Below are 18,676 nucleotides of genomic sequence, written 5' to 3'. Positions count from 1 at the left end.
TTAGTTTTGAATCTTTTCTGTTAAACTGCCCTTAAGCATTTCCTGACTGAATATGGCTGTCTGAAATCCATTCTTTCAAAATTCCTCTGAGCAGCTTTCAACCAGATAGCCTGGAAAACAGCTCACTAAATAAGAGATTTTACCTCGTGGCTCACCTGACCTCATCACGGATTAGCTGCCAGAGTAATATGTTATGCCATGCTAACATGGTGGTATTTCTGCTTCCTGACAGTTCATTCTTCTTTTTCAGCTGTTTTCAGTTGTTTCTCTTTACTCTAAAACTGCTGCACCTTTTATCTGCCACTGTCAGAAAACTGCATTCTGGTTCTGGAGTTTATTGTGGTATATGACTGCATCTTACTTTCCCACTGGTTCATGCATACCATCGTTGAGAAAATGTCCTCTTCTGGAGACAGATGTGAAATAACTGATATGTTTTATCCACTGTTGGCAGCTTTTAGATATGAATTGCTGTACGCTTGTAAAAATATGAAGATGCATCCGCTTAATGCTTTTTCCCTCGATTCCAGCATGTTCTGCTCTTATAGTTCTCATTTAGATTCATGCTAGAGCAGTAGGTTTATCTTACACCATAACAAAAAGAATAAAATTGTCCATGTAGTAAGTAATTAATTGGATACGTTTTTTGTAATTTCAAAGTTTTACACTTTAAAATGCTACTTGAGATGGCTCAAGCAGCAGTAAGACTTTCTGGGACTCATTTGGTGATCATGGTGTGATTCATTGATAACAAATTTTGCCTAATGTGTGTCTTCACTTGAGCAGCAGGACGATGCTCCCAAATTGGGTTCTACATTCTCTGTTCCTGCAGAATCGGCTGGTGTGAGTGCACGGTCTCTCTGCCTCAGTCCCAAAGTGTGACTGCTCTTTTTGTGCAAACTTGCAGCTTAGCAAGGTTGGGAATGTTATGTATGTGACAAGGTCTTTCATTATAACATGCTTACCAGTTCTTCTTTGAGTGTAGCTAGATAGGATTTTTTTTCAAACTTTGTAGCAAGAGTAGATCCAAAGAGATACTTACGTGCTTATCTTCTTACACTTGTGTTAAAATCAGTGGGAAATTAAAAGCTTAGGATTTAAATACTTAGAATTTGGAACTATCCCAAGATCCTTGTCATCAAAAAGGCAATGGCCTCGTTTTATGCAGATGTCCTAGCACTCAAAAGGTGCATAAATTACTGCATCACTTATCAATTTCTCTTTAATGTATTCCTTTCTTATATCTGAGACTCTGTTAATAGAGAAAAAGGATTAAAAAACATAAAAATAACTTGTATGTAAGTTTCTTTGACTTGAAATTTTATCAGTCAGCCTGTCAGCACTAACATATGGGAAACATAGTTTCGCTACCATGCATAGCAGGGGCTAAAAGTGCTGTTCAGACCATGTGCTCAACTCCTACAGAAGAGGGACTTTATATCACTTGTGCAGCCCACTCACAAATTTAAGGGGTGACATCTATGGATTCTGAAGATACGGTAACCAAAATATTGATCTCGTCAGAGAAAATGTAAAGTGGGGAGGGCAAAAGGAGATAAAGGAAATCTTCTAGATCAGTGAGGAATTCAGTAAAACTTCAGTTATTACATTTCTTAAAAGCCTATTGTATTGTTCCTGCTATATTAACACAGTAATCGTAGATAACAGGGAATTTTTATGTAGCTTTTCCATATCTTGGGCTAACTTGCAGTAACATATAACATCTCCTTGTATCAATTACTGTAAAGTACTAAAGATCCCTACTGTTTTTGTTTTGTTTTGCTTCCTTAAGCCCCCTGCTGCTGTTGATTACACCTAGATCTGCCACTGATTGGAACTGTTAAAAGGCAAAAATAGTGTTGGATGGTTTCTGAATCATTTAATTGTAGAACTAATAAGATGTTTTCACTGGGACCTAATAGAACTGATAATATTAATTACAGATAATTACGTGAACTAAGTATATTCTGTAGTATGTTAATAGCTGTGTAAAACATACTGAAGTTAGTGCACGTGACCCTTGAAAAACTACTTTCTTAATACAGCAATACCAGTTAATGTCCAAAACAGGCATAAAGTTACGTTGGCTTATATATGTAAGAACCATTTCAATTCTTTGTCCTCCTCCAGTGTCCACTCAAACTCTCAGCTCTGAGAAGGTTGAAATGTGATTTATCAATGCATTCAAGGAAGTCGTAAAATAAAGAAGAATGAAAATGCATCATTAGTTATGAATGCTAAGACTTAAGTGTTGACTTTTCTATAATGTTTCATGATTTTTAAATTCTAGCTAGAGAACTTTAAGGGGGGTGGGAAAAAAAAGGAAAAAAAAAAGGATGGGAAATGACTACTTAGGTAAAGAAATAAGATAGGAAGGGAGTCTCAAGTGATCTTAATGCCTCATAAATCTTCAGCAGGATTTGGAGCATCCAGGAAATGGAGCTGAGAGCAACTCTAGCACGGTTATGTGCATCTTGGAGGGCATTACGCGCAGTTGAAGGAGTCTATCAATTGTGACTCATGATTAACTTACTATTTCTTTCTACTGTTTTGCCAAATTTGCTCTCCTTCTCACATACATACAATCCCCTCACGTGCGGAGAAAGTGGCAGCAGGGCCTTCTGAGGGACCAGCTGAATCTTCAGTTTCCAAATTGTTCTGCTGTAGTCAATCCAATTCGCTTGCCTTTTGTCTGCAATCGTGTCTTTTTTTTTTTTTTTTCTCAGTTATCTACATTTTAAAATATAACTTGCATTTTACCCTTTTGATGGGTGAAATGCTGGGAGGTTTGAAAAGCCGTACTACAGAAAGCAAGTATCATGTATAACAATGTGTTTTCTTTAAATTTATGCATACATAATACATATTATAGATTCAGAACTGAGGCTGGAGGAAGCAGAGCTTATCTCAGTATTCAATGATGAAAATTGTTAACTTCAGTAACATTCAAATTTCATGGAATATAAAGAGTTAAACATTAGTTGTTGAATTCATACTCCCTACAAATTTTGGCTTAAATAATCAAGACAACAAGATGCTACCTTCCCAGAATAAAGGAATCAGTCATGCACTTTGCAGTTCAGTAGACTCTTACTTCCCCTGACCAATTATCCATATTGATTATTCGATTAAAAAAGAGTAGAAGAAAATTACACTGCTATATCTAGAAAAGAAAAAAAAAAATCTACTTATCTCAAAAGCAGATAGCTTTCCTTCTGTTTTTCTCTTCTTTCTACAAAGACAAATGTGTTAGTATAATGCTTGTTGAATGTACTAACAGCTATCAGGATCTGTTTCTTTTCTATGGTCTGGTCTGTATTTTTGCAGAGATCATTTCATGCTAGATAAACAGCGGCTGAGAGTTTTGAAACATATATTTTAGTTAACTGAGAAAATGAGATCAATTTTTAAAATGAGAAAAAAGAATCAAGAAATTGATTTCTGTAGTTTCCATTGACAGATAACATTTTGTCTGTTTATAGTTGGCAAAATGTTTTTCCTAAGTACTGTTAAGCAAAATATTACCTGCTGGTCCCTGAAAAGCCAGTAGTTTCTCTCTCAGATTCCTGTAAGATTCTGCAGCTGAAATTTAGTTTCAGTGGAGTGAGTTTGAATGTAATCGTGTCTGCACACATAATGTATTGATAATGTGCAATGCATTATTAGTAAAATTACTTTGAACTGAGCTGATGAAAAGGAACGATCACAGCTCATTGCATTTTTTTTCTCTTCATGCCCTACAAAGGGAAAAAAAAAAACAAAAAACACACAAAACCAAAACAAAATAAACCTTAATTATTGCATTCCTATTGCACTTTGAAATGTTGGAATTCTTCTGGCTACAGATGCTTGTAGTCTGTGAAAGTCCTGCAAGGAATATATAGTGCTGCACTACAATCAATTGGAAGTGCTAGCTGAAAGCTCTCAATGCACCTTGAGAAAGCCTGTGTAGGGAAGCAACTGCAGTTTGTGCTGCTGCAAAGTACTGCAGTATTCTTTACCTTAAACCATGGCAGCTATCACCTCCATTTTGTTGGCTTGTCATCAGCATCTCTATCAGAGGAAAACTCCAATGCATGTAGCAAGAAACGAAGCGTGTAGGGGAAAAACAGAAAGGCTCTTGACTGAAATAGTCCTTTAACTTATTAACAGACAAGTGTGCATGTCAGAAAAACACACTTGTTTGCTGTGAGTATATGCAATAGCTGATGGGTAAAGAAACGGAAACCTTAATTGCTGCTCGAGTTTAGGTCACTGTTCATTCATTGCCGGAGCTATAAACTATTCATATGTTGCCACAGCACGTTACTTACACACGACTGAGGGAGAAGGAAGTAAGAGCTAAGATGCTTCATAGACATCGACATCGAGGGGATTAACATGTCTGCTTCATTAATATATATGTGCATACTTTAATGTTGGAGTATTGAAACTGTTTCAAACAAGATTAAAAACTGTATCTCCTAAAGTCTTCTATAGTGCTTAGAAACATTTACATTTTTTGCATCAGTCTTGCCAGTTTCCTCACCATTTTACTTTTCCTCTGCCAGTGGGTAGAAGTGCAGGCACAGTGCTCATTGCTTTCCGGCTGCCTGGCTTTCTGTTGTTTTTCTTTAGCTAGATCTGCTCTCTGTACTTGCTAGCCATCATTAAGCATATATAAAACTCTGTAGAGTGGCAGGCGTGGATTCTGAGTGACATTTCTGGCAGCATTTTCCTTGTATATGGCACCAGGCCTGATTCTCTGAAATTTTAAGCATGTATGATCCGTATTTGCTTCCACTGAATCTATAGGTACTCTGTCCTTTTAGAAAACATGCTGCTCTGTGCTAAACCTTGGGCAGCTAAGAGATGAGAAAGTCCTGGAAATTTAACTAACTGCCATATGACTTGGTTCTGGAGAGCAGCAAGAGTATAGGCAGTGTGAAGGGATTGCCACTCCTACTGTGTTAATTATAGACCCAGTAATCACCCCTTGTGAAACTAGGCTTGGAGATCAGTAGTGAATTGTTCAGTAATGTTTATTGGAGCTCTTTAAAATATATTTGCAATGTATAAAACACTTTGATATATAGAAGCACACATTCTAATAAGATTACATTAAGTATCCTAATAAGATCAAGGCTTGAAATTATGTTTTTCCGGATTTGAGTGATATAAATTAATTTTAGTTTAAACCAGTGTTAGTGTTCTTAGATGTTCGTTGTAAATACTCTGCTTGCAGTTTATGGGGGTCTGCATTTAAATTAAAAGAAAACAAAATCAATTCTTCTATTAATATGAGAAGTATTCTCTCATCTTCTCATTCCAGTATTCTGTAGCTACAGATTATCAAGGCAACGCTGTAATTATTAAATTCAACCAGTAAATTATATAAAAAACAACAGTGGCTGATCACTGAACTCTGTTGGAACTGGCCTTTCATTTCTCACTTAAGTCTAGCCAATTATACATGTAGGTCACTCCAAAAGTAACACCTCCTATTTATTTCCATGAAAACTGCAACAGATGCAAAGAGCATTATAAAACTATTTAGTAGAGCAAATTCTCACCTACAAAAAACTAATTTTCAGTATAGACACCACCATTAGCCATGCATTTTCACCAGTGATGGACAAGAGTTTGCTTTTGCTGTAGCTGGACATGACCACTTCTGAAACTCACTATCCACATCCTCACTGTACTCACATCCACTGTTTGGTCTCCAAAAATGTTCAGCAAGCATCAGTGGTGTCACTGGGTGCCATTTTTTCCACATGGAGGAATTCAGTGATACACGTTTGCTTGATCCACACTCCCATGTCAGGCATCATTTTGCCAGATTGCTCCTCAGCTGCTGTGTCACATGGCAACAATATGTAATAGAATATTTGTGCGGAGGTTCAACTTCTACTGCCATACAATCAACATCCACCTCTGACATCGTCAGCTGACAAAATGAAATAGGAGACATTATTTTCAGAGCAGCCACTGCAAAATGAATTAATTATTCTCAGTTTAGATCTCTTGTGGAGGCTAATCCATGTCACAAAGCCATTCAACAAAAAAAGTGAATTCTCTTCAGGAAGACCTTACAAGTACTTGCAAAACTGAAATATGCAGTAAACTTTCAGTACAGACAAAATTAGTTGTTTGTTATGATAACAGACTGACCAGGGTGAAGTATTGGATTAGTTAAAAGGAACTTACCACAATAGTATAATTCTGCTGTGAAATCTGTTAATTTTATCTATTCTATGTTTTATTTTGTTGTTAATTCTGATTTCTCTGTAAACTGTTACACAATAATGTGAATCTAAGTGTAGGTTTTAATACTGATAATGATAAAATTTGATCCTTAAAGTCAGGAAAAAATCTTGGCTAATTCCAACATCATCATATTTCTCTTCTTTGTGGTCTGGATGGAGATACCCTTGGGACTCAGATAAATTGGCCACCAGGTGGGCCAACTGGGCAAAGATACTAGCTGGTTTACGCCTAAGTATGTGTACATATGTACGTAAATTATGTGGTTATAATCACTCTTCAAGGTACACCACCTGCTATATCAGATTGTTATGTAAGATGATATCCAGGAACAGTAAATATTCCTGGAGTTTATGATCACAATATTATTTTTAGTATGCTAGCATTCAGGTTTGGATTTTGGTTAATGTGGTGATTCATTCTTATGATTTATCTGATAAACACTGGTTTCCTTCAATGTTACTGTCAGATCAAATTATTTAATTGTTAAATATTGTGTTAATTTCTTGTTTAGATATTTAATGTTGCACTTAAAGTGCAGAATATTTTGGAAGTGTGGGTCCTACCCTTCCCCATTAAGACATGGTCTTCACACCAGCACTCACAACTTTGGCTAGTTTTGTTTGTTTTATTGTTTGTATAAAATATAAGGCTCTTGGAGAAGTTAATATTATAGAACTGAGTAGCCATCTTATTTCTTGATATCTTTTAGTTCACCAGAGAGAAACATATCTCCTATTAGTTAAATTTACTTTACTGAACCTGAAAAACATTTCAGGTGCAGAATACAAAAAGCATAACAACTTCAGAGATCTATTCCAGTTTTATGTGCAGGATAATAGCTGGAAAAAGTTGATTCATTCCATTTACTATTGATGACCTAAGATTTCCCTCCGTCCTGTCTGAATACAGCTGAATATGTTTTTATGGACACCTCAGCATAATCAAACACAGTGCATTTTACTGTCCTATTGGTAAAAAGTAGTAGATACTGTGTAAAAGTATTTTTTTTACTTGAATTCCTCCAGAGTTTCATGTATGGATCTTGTCAAATTCTTTACTGCTTTGTTTACTTAAAGACTTTATCTTGAGCTATGGATCAAGAATAGTAATGACCTTCAAACTCAATTTTCCAATATTGAATTTACATTAAGTTAGAAAATCCAGTTCAGCTTCTTGAACCCACCTGCCTCATTCTCAAGTAAGCAATCCATTGTAATTTTTTTGTGAATTTACTATGTCTTTTTCTTTTAGAAATTGTTTCTCTTAGTGTGCAAGAAATAGTTTAATTCATATTTTTTCATTATAAAGGACTAAGAGTGTTAGCAGTCTTGTCTCTATAAACATATTTAAAATTTCAGGGAGAGTTTAAATATTTATGAAAATATAAAAGGTAACTTAAAGATAATATGTTTGTCTTGGAAACTTGTGGCCAGAACTTATCTGCACACAAATTACTTTTGGGAAAAGAGAGGAGCATACTTACAGTCAGTTTTAATATTTTTAAATGGCTTTCACTTTGTACTTTGTAGATTGTATAAAGCCTTCAAATATTAATATATATTCAAGATTAGGGATTTATAGGCTTCTTTTGTTACCATACATTTCTTGTCTGTGAAATTTTCATGGTCTTCTGATTTTTCTGAACCATAGTTATTGTACAAGCAGAGAGAGCTGATGCTGCTCCTAACTCTTCGTTGCATTAATAAGTGAAACTCTTAGCCCAAAGATAGCAAAAACCATTCAATTCTTCAAAAATAGCCTACAAGTGGAAATCATATGTGCTGCAGAAAAAAAACACCTTTTTGCTAAGGGTTTCAGTTTTATAGTTATTGCTCTTCTGATATGTGAATCATGCTGACTTCAAGTATTTGTCCTCATCATATATATTTATTTTTCTACGATCATTAGCTTCATTTGAAAGCTCAATATTTCATATAGATAGTTATAGATATCTAGTTATAGAAAGCGTATCTGAAGAAATAATAGTGATAAACTTATTTAATCACTGTATTGTTTTGTGGGAAGATGATTTTTAAAGAATCTCTCTGTGTCATTTAACTGTTGATCTAGCATTTATGTAACAAAAGAATGTAAAAGAATCTATTACTCCTGTTTTCAGAAGTGCAGCAGTATTCCCCTATTCTATTGTGAGACTTTGTGATTTTGCACTAACACTTTTGAAAAGCCCAGTCCTCATTCTAGCTTTTCATATCTCAGTGCAATACAGGGTATTACTAACTGAGACATTTCGTATCAGAAAGCCACCAGTAGAAAAAGGTGGATATTCTTGAAATTTATGTTACCTTACTTTCTGTGTTTGGACTATTTCTTTGATGGTTATAAATCAGTGCTAGTTATTCTAATACAGTGCTTCTTTTAAACACAGACAAGTATTTCCCAGAGTACATACTTGGTACTTGTCCTGTATAGCAAATTTTCAAAGGTTTCAAGGAGTAGCTGTAGCAATTGCAGGAGAATTGTATAAATTACCATCTCTTTTGGTTTTTTCCCTCCTCTCTGTACATCTCTTACTATAATTAGCCAGCATTTAACAGCAAATGTTTGCTTTGGTTAAATTATTCAGAACATTTATTTTACTTGTCAAAGGTTAGATCAGGTTGTTGTTTGAACTGGTAATTAAATGCAGCCTAATACATGGTCGTGTTTATATGCGCTATCAGCCCTGTTTCCTCCTTATTCTGTATAATTTTATAATAGTAAAGGCTGACATTTAGACATAAAACTCAAATTCTGTTTTCTTGTAAAGGGAGCTAAGATTTTGCTTCTATGTTGCATACATCTGTATGCTCAAGAAAATTAAGATTAGCATTGTTTGAAATATCACAGATACGGATTCCCTTTTTGTCCCTCAGTGCTGCTTTGTGAAGGCCTTTTATATATTTTAATTTGTTCATTTATAAAGTCATTACACAGCATCTGGAATGTATTAATTATTTTTCAGAGATGACGATAAGGTGGATAAGTGCAGAACTGTCCTTTGCTAGGAATCCAGAGGGCCACAAGTATAAACAGAGGGCTGGAGCACCTCTCCTATGAAGATGGGCTGAGGAGTATGGGCTTGTTCAGTTTGGAGAAGAGAATGCTTTGGGGAGATCTCAATGTGACTGTTCGGTACCTAAAAGGGGTCTACAGGAAAGCTGGAAAGGAATTCTTTATCAGGGAATGTTCTACATAGAGAAAAAAGGTAGTTAGATTAGACAGTAGGAAGAAATTATTTACTCAGAGGGTGGCGAGGCACTGGCACAGGCTGCCCAGAGAAGCTGTGGATGCTCCATCCTTGGAAGATTTCAAAGCCATGTTGGATGGGGCCCTGGGCAGCCTGAGCTAATGGGTGGCAGCCCTGCCCATGGCAGGGGATTGAAACTATTAGGGTTTTAAGGGCCCTTCCAATCCGAACTGTGCTATAATTCTAATAGAATACCAAAAAAAGTCACAGGAACATATAGTATATTTAAACTGCATTACCAAATCCTTACCAGAAATATGCATAAAGCTACAGTGCAGAAGAGTTCTTAAAAGTAATTCTGCTTATTGCCTAATAAGCAGAATTAAAATAATTACATAGTTGAATCAGATGAGCAAACAAAGTCACAAGGTGAAAACTTTTTGTGAATCGTACATTTATATTAGAGCACTGAGACTACCTGTCTATCCTAATAAAATGAATGGGAGTTTTGAGGAGGACAGAATTTGGTCTGTAGTCTTTCATAACAAGTTCACAAACTATTTTTACCATAGTCAAATTACAGTCACTAAATTGAATAGTCATTTATATAATGTATTCCTTTGCTTTTTATTTCAGCAATGTTTATTTTGTTAAATTTGAAGAAGAGTAAATTATAGAGCTTTTTTAAGTTTTTGTGCTCATATGCTTAATATTGTCCAACATATATGAAAGGTAGACTTTTTTTGTCCAGAAATAAGCATTACAGTGAAAGACTGATTCTTCAGTAGCTCCTTTTTTCCTACTTTATGTAGACAAGTATTCCTGCCTTTTTCAGTACATTTTTGTTCCAGCTTTCTCTTTGTGAGACTAATGTAGTGATATATATACATTTCAAACAGCCTTATTTCTGAGCATTTCTAAAACATTTTTGAAAATTCCTAACTATTGTACTTAATATATTGAAAGTACAATTTTTTAAAGTCTCATAGTTCTGTCAAATCAGAACAACACTGATTCATATCTTGTTAAGAAACAACTCAGACTTCATTGTAGTGAAATTCTAATTTATCCACTGTCTTGGTGATTCCCAGACTATATAATGTGCTTGCAAAAGCTGAGATAGTGTCTACATCTTTTTTCTTATTTCTATCTTAGACAGCCAAAATTGACAACTTAGTTCCTACATATGTGATCTCAGAGTAGCTGAATTTATTATATTTTTCACCTTTCCTTCTCATAATCATATTTTGTAATAAAGCTGGCATAAGCCACCAAGAGCCTCAATATAGAAAGAATAAAGAGTAAAAGCAAAGTTATAAGTTGAAGAGTATTCTTGATTATAATTATAGTATTCCTTGCATGACACTAAAGAAACTCGATCTATAGTGTTCAATTTGTTGTTTTACAGCTTGTTAAATTTTTATACTTCATGGCTGTGGGAGGTAGCTAAAAACAAGAAAATATACTGTGCTCTTACAGAAATTATTTTGACCTCTAGGTAAAGTACATTTATTTGTGTATACATCATCTGAACTGTGAGCTGTTTTGATTGATGTAATAGATTGCATATACATATGGCATACAAAGGACCTAGGTTAGGCTAGAGTTCTGGGCTCTTTCATGAGGGACTAGCTAAATATAAGTAGAATGAAAATGATTAAATTGATTTTAAGTTGTACAGAAGTGTCATATGGGTGTAAGTTGTGAGACAGAAATGACAGACTGCATGCCTTTAATTAGGAAAACTGGTATTAAGTTAAATAATTGCTGTACTAAAATCTCAGAAGTATTTCCATATCACTTTGCACAAGGACTACATGGACATGAAAACCAGTGTAGTTCTTTCATACGATGTCTTTGAGACCATTCTTAAAATGAGTGTTCACGGATGTATTTTGTGTTTGAACCAAGGAGTTTGGCAAATACACAGTATTTCAATGGCAAAAGAATGAAGCAACCAAAACCAAAATCTTTTCCTACTCATCTCTCCTGACCATTCCTATTGGACTAAAATAAATAAATAAATAACCTAAATCATTCCTCCTCCTTCCTTATTAAAAGCTTTACCAAATAGAAAGGCAATGTTGAATTTAAAGGAGGCAAGGTAATAATATTTCTTGGAAGGCTAACTTTGTAGCTTTGTATGTGGGCATACCTGATGGCATTTTTTCAGAAAACTTTGTTGAAAGTATTGTATTGTTTACATATTTGAATGGAGTCTTGCATTAATTTCTGTGTGGAGAAAAAGATGAGGTGGAGTAGCATAGTGAGGTAGTAGTAGTCTATCTTTCTGTATTATTTGACCTCAGTTATATTTTATATTGTGGCTCTTATTTCTGATGAAACTCTGACAAAAATTCAAAGTAAAAAAATGGCAAATACTATTAAAATTGCTTAGTTTTCTTGTATCCAGTGCTCCACTTATAAACATGGCTGCTAAAACTGAAAGGAATTTACAATTTTCTTTCGCAAGAAAAAACAAGAACTTCCCAAGAACAACTATATGGAGGAGCGATTTTTGTGTGATCCTGTGTGGGGGCAGGAGTTGGACTTAGTGATCCTTATGGGTCTCTTCCAACTCGGGATATTCTGTGGTTCTTCCTGAGAAATCATGGAGCTTCAAGCCCTCCTGGAAAAATGTGGAATTGCTGGATTTTTTTGACAGAAGACTCATCTCAGCTAGGCAATCTGTCATCTCTCCTTTTATGAAGGATCTGTTGGTCCACTTTTTCCTTCCTTTCCTTTAGGAAAATAAGGACACCTGCTACTATCTTTTAGGAGAAAAAGAAAGATGAGTAGTACAAGGGCTGCTCTGAAAGTAATGACTCCTGTTTTATTATTTTGGTCTGCAACGTCAGAGGTGGATGTTGGTGGTATGGCAGTAGAAGTTGAACCTTCGCGCCAATATTCTATTACATGTTGTTGCCATATGGCAGATAGCAGCTGAGGAGCAATCTGGCAAAATGGCGGCTGACATGGGAATGTGGTTGAAGCAAAGGTGTGTCATTGAATTCCTCCATGTGGAAAAAAATGGCACCCATTGACATTCATTGATGCTTGCTGAACATTTTTGGAGACCAAACAGTGGATGTGAGTACAGTGAGGCAGTGGATGGTGCGTTTCAGAAGTGGCAACAGCGACATGAAAAACAACCTGTATTGCATATAAGCAGGCACAGCTATCACACTGCAAAATAGTGTCTCAATCAGCTCATACACACATCTTGGCTGATGGTGATGACAATGTTGAAAAATAGTGTTGTATAGCTGAAAATTTACTCTGTCAAATAGTATTATTTTGCTCTTTCTATCTGCTGTATTGTCCATGGAAATAAATAGGAGGCATTACTTTCGGGGTAATCTATCTATACAACAGACCAACATTCAAAAGTTACCACTAATTTTAGCTGCTTTAGGATGCACAGCCTTGCTATTAAGTAAAAGAGTCGAGTGAGAACTGCTCACACCTGTATTCTCTGTATGCTTGGTTTCTTTCTATTTCCTTCTGGATCCTGTTCAAAATTCTGATTTCACTCTCTTTATTTGTCTAAGTGATTCATAGCCTGGCCTCTGTTACATCACATCTGCATCTAAGCTATTGATAGAAATGCAACCACATAGCAAAAAGTACATCTTCCTAGATTTTTGCATATGACCAGTTTCATGTGACCAATTTTAAGTATGAGAGTCTGCAGTAGGATAAAAAATGTGAAAGAAATTTGTTGTTAATTGGCATTTCTTACATTTGGAGATAAAGAAGTTAAGATTTGTCAGAAGACTGAAAAATGAAACAAACAAACCCAAAACCAAAAGAACTGGAAATTATGTGAAAACAACTGTTTTCTCCAGGAGGACTGTCAGTGTTAATGGCTATCATCGTTTGTAATTTATACATTAAATATTATTAAAAAGTCATAGTTTTCTTGTCTTTGTGTTAGATGATTATCTGCGAAGGCTTTCTAAAAACAAATAGAAAAATTTAATCAAGGAGGCATCTAACCATATCTTGTTTACATCTGTTATATTCTTTTAATAAAATTGGCTTAAAAGCTTAGCCTCAAAGGTGATGCAAGCTTTCTGTAAAGCATAATGACAGCTGTTGTTCCAGTACAATTCTGCAAATCTGATTGCAGTTTCTTGGGAATTCCATTTCGTTTTTGCTTGTTACATACAAGTAATGATATTCAGACAACACAGGGAGATTCGGTCATGTCATAGTGCGTGGTGAATTAGAGAGACCTCTCAACTAAGCTTAGCATGTTTAGGAGTCATCAATCTATTGTATCACCTATTAAAAATCAATAAACTTTGAAAAATCCTATCTGTAATTTTGCTGTGCTTCCCCAGAGCAGAACATACACAATTCTCAAGGCAACTCTTAGCTTCCTAATACCTGTGATCTTGTCGAAGGTCTCATCCTGATACTCAGGTCTTGGCAAAGAGTGTTGTGTGAAGTAAGGCTTCTGCTTCTTACTGGGTGGTGTGTGCTTGACCCACTTATAAGGCAAAGTAGCCCTGGGATTTAGTGTAAAGAGAATAGAACTTGATGGTGGCAGCTGTTTCTGATGAAACAAATTTACTGCCAAACCAAAAACCCTTTAACTAATAAACTGCGCCTTGGTTTTATTAATACTGTCCCCTCTAGACTTTATTTCTGAATTAGTTTATATTACACATGCTTATTTGTGCTGTGAATTGTAGGGTATATTTCTAATATTCTGTAGAATTAAATATTTCTTTGTAGATCCAGACTTTTGCTTCTCTGTAAACTTGCAAAGACTGCTTTCTTACTTTCTGCGTAAGACCTGCATCTGATTCAGGTTTTGAGGCACTGCTGCCAACATGCATTCAATGCACCGTGCTGCTTGTACTGGTGATTTCTATGCATGTGTTTTATGTGCTCTGGCAACGAGCAAAGACTACACAGAAAATATTTTAGGGGAATAAATGCCTCCAAATAACAGCATGATTTCTATAATGCGCTACAGCAACCGTGTCTGCCTTGCTTCTCTGTGTCTGAAGACTTCGGCAGTACCATTTGTTCCCTTGACAGCTTGATGTGCATCTACAGAAAAGCATAGAACATACCGTCCAACTGCTCAGAAATTTGAATGGAATGTAAGAGAGAGGGAGGGGATAGGAAAATGACTTGTAACTGATAACACTGTATTAGGAGATCAAGAATTTAAATAAGGAAGAGTATTGTACTGTAGTTTTCTGCCATTTATAATAATACTAACCCTGACAGGAATTAGTACTGAGTTACTGAACGCTGGAAACAGAAGAAATGCTGCACCAAAGTTCTCTGTCTGAAAAAGGAAGAAGAACATTCCTTGTCATCATCTTAGTAACATGGAACACAGTAGTACATTCATACTAAAACAACAAGTAAAATGTTAATCACAGCAGGAGTGATACCTTGGTACAGAGTGCTTTCATGCAGTCAACTGCCAGCATGGTTAGCACGGTTCATCTGTATCTTGTGTTTCAAAGTCATGGGGGTTATCTGCTTTTCAAGTATTTTATTCTGTTCTGCTTTACTTAGGGATTGCTGTGTGAACTGAATTAGATGTCAGCACCTCATCTTGGCTTTCCACTTCCACTCAGTTTTCTTCTGCAGCTGTGCCCATTTCCATTCAATCACAGAGACTGAATTGTGTACGTGAACATGGCTCATGGTTCTTCACATTACTAACTTCATTGTAAGATGCAAAATGAATTCTGTCTCTTTTTGCTCCTCTGAAAGTGGCTACGAAATTTTGTCCTTTTTCCTTAGCTAGTGGAGCTTACACTAACTTTCTCTGTACCTCAGTGTGAGGCCATGCTGCTTTAGTATCTGCATATCTAGAAGAGAAATATTTGATGTAAATGCCTCCGTGCGTGCATGAACACGCTGGTGTTTCTATAAAAATTGTCAGCCCCTGTAGGAAACTGTTTTCTAAAAATAGTGAAAGAATAAAAGGCTGAATCCTAGATTAATTGCTTAGTACTCTAAAGCTGTGATATCCTAGAAACTTACTTCATTGAATACACTTTTAGTGTCTAAGCTAGTTACTATCATTTCAGGTAAGGCTGCAGGCTAAGCTGCCATTTTTTACGGCTCACTGTTTTGATGATTTCTTTCAGCCTTGACGTTTTTTGGCCCTTTGAGTTACATATGTATTACTAAAACATAAAGTATGTAGGATAGCATGGTGCCTCTGTGTTTCTGAAAGTAAAACTCTTAAATAGTTAAAAGCAGTCATTTCCATACTATAAACAACAGTAAACTACTTTAATGTCTTAACTGTGTTTGGAAGGACAGTACTTTAATTTCAGTTACATTGAATTGTTTTGCAACCAGGTAAATAAAATGCATTCGATAATAGAATAAGCAAGCAGATTGTTTGGTTTAATGGGTTTCCAATTTGGTATGATTTGTTTTGATATGAATAGGGTTTTTAGCACTTCTAGGTTACTGTAAGAGGAGGCAGTAGCTTCATAGTTACATAATGTAAAGATCTGAAATCTCATGTATTTCTTTTCCTTCATTTCAGTCTTTCTTCCACTAATGAAAAACATTTTGATTTTTCAATCATGCCATAGGTTGTATTTTCTAGATTCCTACTAGTCTTGTTGTTCCTTTCTATCTACACCAGCCAGATGTTGACCCTCCTAGGCTGTCCATATAAAGATGTATACTTTACTGCAGCTTAGATCTTACCAGCATCTCATGATGGGAGATTTACTTCATATATCTGTAAATGAAGCTACATCTGGTTTTTATCAATTTCTTTTGTGTTGTTTTTTTTTTTTTTTGAAGTAATATGATGCTGTTGACTCACCGTCAAATTGTAATCCACTTGTTCATATCCTTTTACTCAAAGAATAACTTTCTTTGTGTTAAGTGCAAGGCCTTCATTATTCCTGGTAAAATTCTGGTTAATCTTCCAGTAAGATAGCTTTGACTCGGCTGAGTCAACTGTCCTGTTTCTATGCAGATACTTATGCCTGTAGAAGGAAAGTAGCACCAATGGTCAGTTAAACTACACATTTTGAGGGCAGTATCCATTTTATCAAAGCTACTATATGAAATTACTTTAAGCTGAATTGTATCTGATTATTTGAAAAGAACTAATTTATCTTGTCTCTAATCTTTCTTTGAGCTAACCCATGTATATTTTAAATGATGCTGTGTCAGTAATCTGATTTGCAATGGAATCATTTAGCAAAGAGTAAAGCATAAAACACTTCACCTGCCTTTCCATCTTTGATAAATCTCCTTTTCCTTTAAATACGAGATCAAATCTTTTCATTGTTTTCTTCTTCCAACTAACTTGTATATATTTACATGATAAATGAAGAATGTTTATTTCTTTTTCCTTGTGTTCTGCATTCATTTTCTTTCTGATTTGACCATGTGACTTTGTGCTTCAATATACACAACCTGCATTATTTGATCTTTTTACTTTGAGTGCATTCTGCTCAAGCTTTGGGTCACTCATGGTTTAGCTAAATTCATGTAATTCTATCTTCTATCCTTCCTGTGCATTGGGATACACTACATATAATATAAGAGAGCTCTCTTAAAGAGTTGGCCAAGTTTCCAGGGTTCCAGTCTTCCCTTGACTTTGTTTCTTTCCTTAAAATAATAATAATAATAATAATAATAATAATAATAATAATTTATTGAAATTTGCTTTGTATTACCATGTTTTTTCACCTCTTTCCTAAGAATCATAAACTTTGTCCTTCTAAGATCACTTCTACTAGAAATGTTCATCTTTCGAGTTAATTTCTACTTGTGGCTTAGAATCCAGTTCATTTTAATTCAGTGACCTACCTTTCTGCTTTCTCCTGCTCTTTTCTCAAAGTATGAACAAGTGAAATGAAAGTTCTTTTTTGTCAGCTTACCCAAGCCATTGGCCAGCCAGTTTCCATTTCTATTATGTCTTCTGTAGTGTTATAGTGTTCCTTCTTTTATTACCCCTATTTTCAACTTTCTCCTGTATTCTAACTTCCATGTAAATGTAGATGTCTGTTTACAAGGCACTGCTCTCACTCATTTGACTGGTATATTCTTTCTGAGCAAATAATTCTGCTCTTTATTACTATTCTAGTAATGATTTATTTCATTAAATCTTACTTGTTATGCCAATTAAGTTATGATTTTGATCAGATGTAAGGATTATCAGCTCCTCTTGTTTATTCCCCATATTACTGTTGTTAGTAATCAGACATCAGCTGTGCTAAAAAGATTGGCCTCTCTCTCCTCTCCTTCTCCTCTTTTTATTTCCTTTTTTGAGATACATAGTACCAAACCTACTGAACTGTAGCACTGGGAACTTAACATGGTTGATACTTTTTGTACTTTGTCATCATTTTCAGTGCTGGAGAGAAGCAGTAAATGTCACATGTTCATAGTGTTAGAGCATTCTTGACAAGATTGGTAGGGGGATAGGTTTATTGAGTACAGTGGTAAACAGTACATAAGGTTTTCAATCCTCTCTGCTTTATTTACCCCCATTTCTTCCTGAATCAAACTAGCATATCTTGCAGTGTCACATAGCCTCAAGGAAACTATAAGCTAGAAATTGCATGAGCTTGTTCCATCTTGCAGCAAATACATGGACGATTCCATGTCTACTAAATTAAGAGAATATAACTTACTTATGATAGCTTTGTGGGTTTACTTTGCATTTTATATTTTAACTCATAGCATAAAAAAAGCTTTTAACTATCATGTGAATTACCAAGAGAATACACTGACATGATCCCCAGCTATTTATACTGTTTCTTATCTGTGACATTTTAATTCACTGCTGAATTTATACTTTGCGTGTTTAAGTACTGTTAAGACATGAAAGTTGTAGGGTTAAATCTGTAGACAGTGCTTTAAAGCTCCTATGATAATTGTTCTTAGGTATGTATTCCTTTACTGTGGCTCTTGAGACGACTGTTTAATAGACAACATTTGAATAATACAAATGTGCGGTTGGTAAAAATGGATTAGGGTTTCAGGGTGGTACCAATGGGTGATATTTAATATTGAATGACATGTATTAAGACAAATGCTTTTATATATAATTTATTTGGCATTGTAAATGCATTTATCTTGTGAGATACAGACCCCCTGTTGCCACATGAAGTATTCTGGAAAGGTTCAGAGTAAATAAATAATAAAACCACTTTGATATACAATCTAACAATATTAAATATTAAGACTTTCACATGATTGATTTTAATACTTAATTAACTTATT

This window comes from Meleagris gallopavo, chromosome 6 (assembly GCF_000146605.3).
Source record: "Meleagris gallopavo isolate NT-WF06-2002-E0010 breed Aviagen turkey brand Nicholas breeding stock chromosome 6, Turkey_5.1, whole genome shotgun sequence".
NCBI lineage: Eukaryota > Metazoa > Chordata > Aves > Galliformes > Phasianidae > Meleagris > Meleagris gallopavo.
This window is presented reverse-complemented; position numbering follows the sequence as displayed.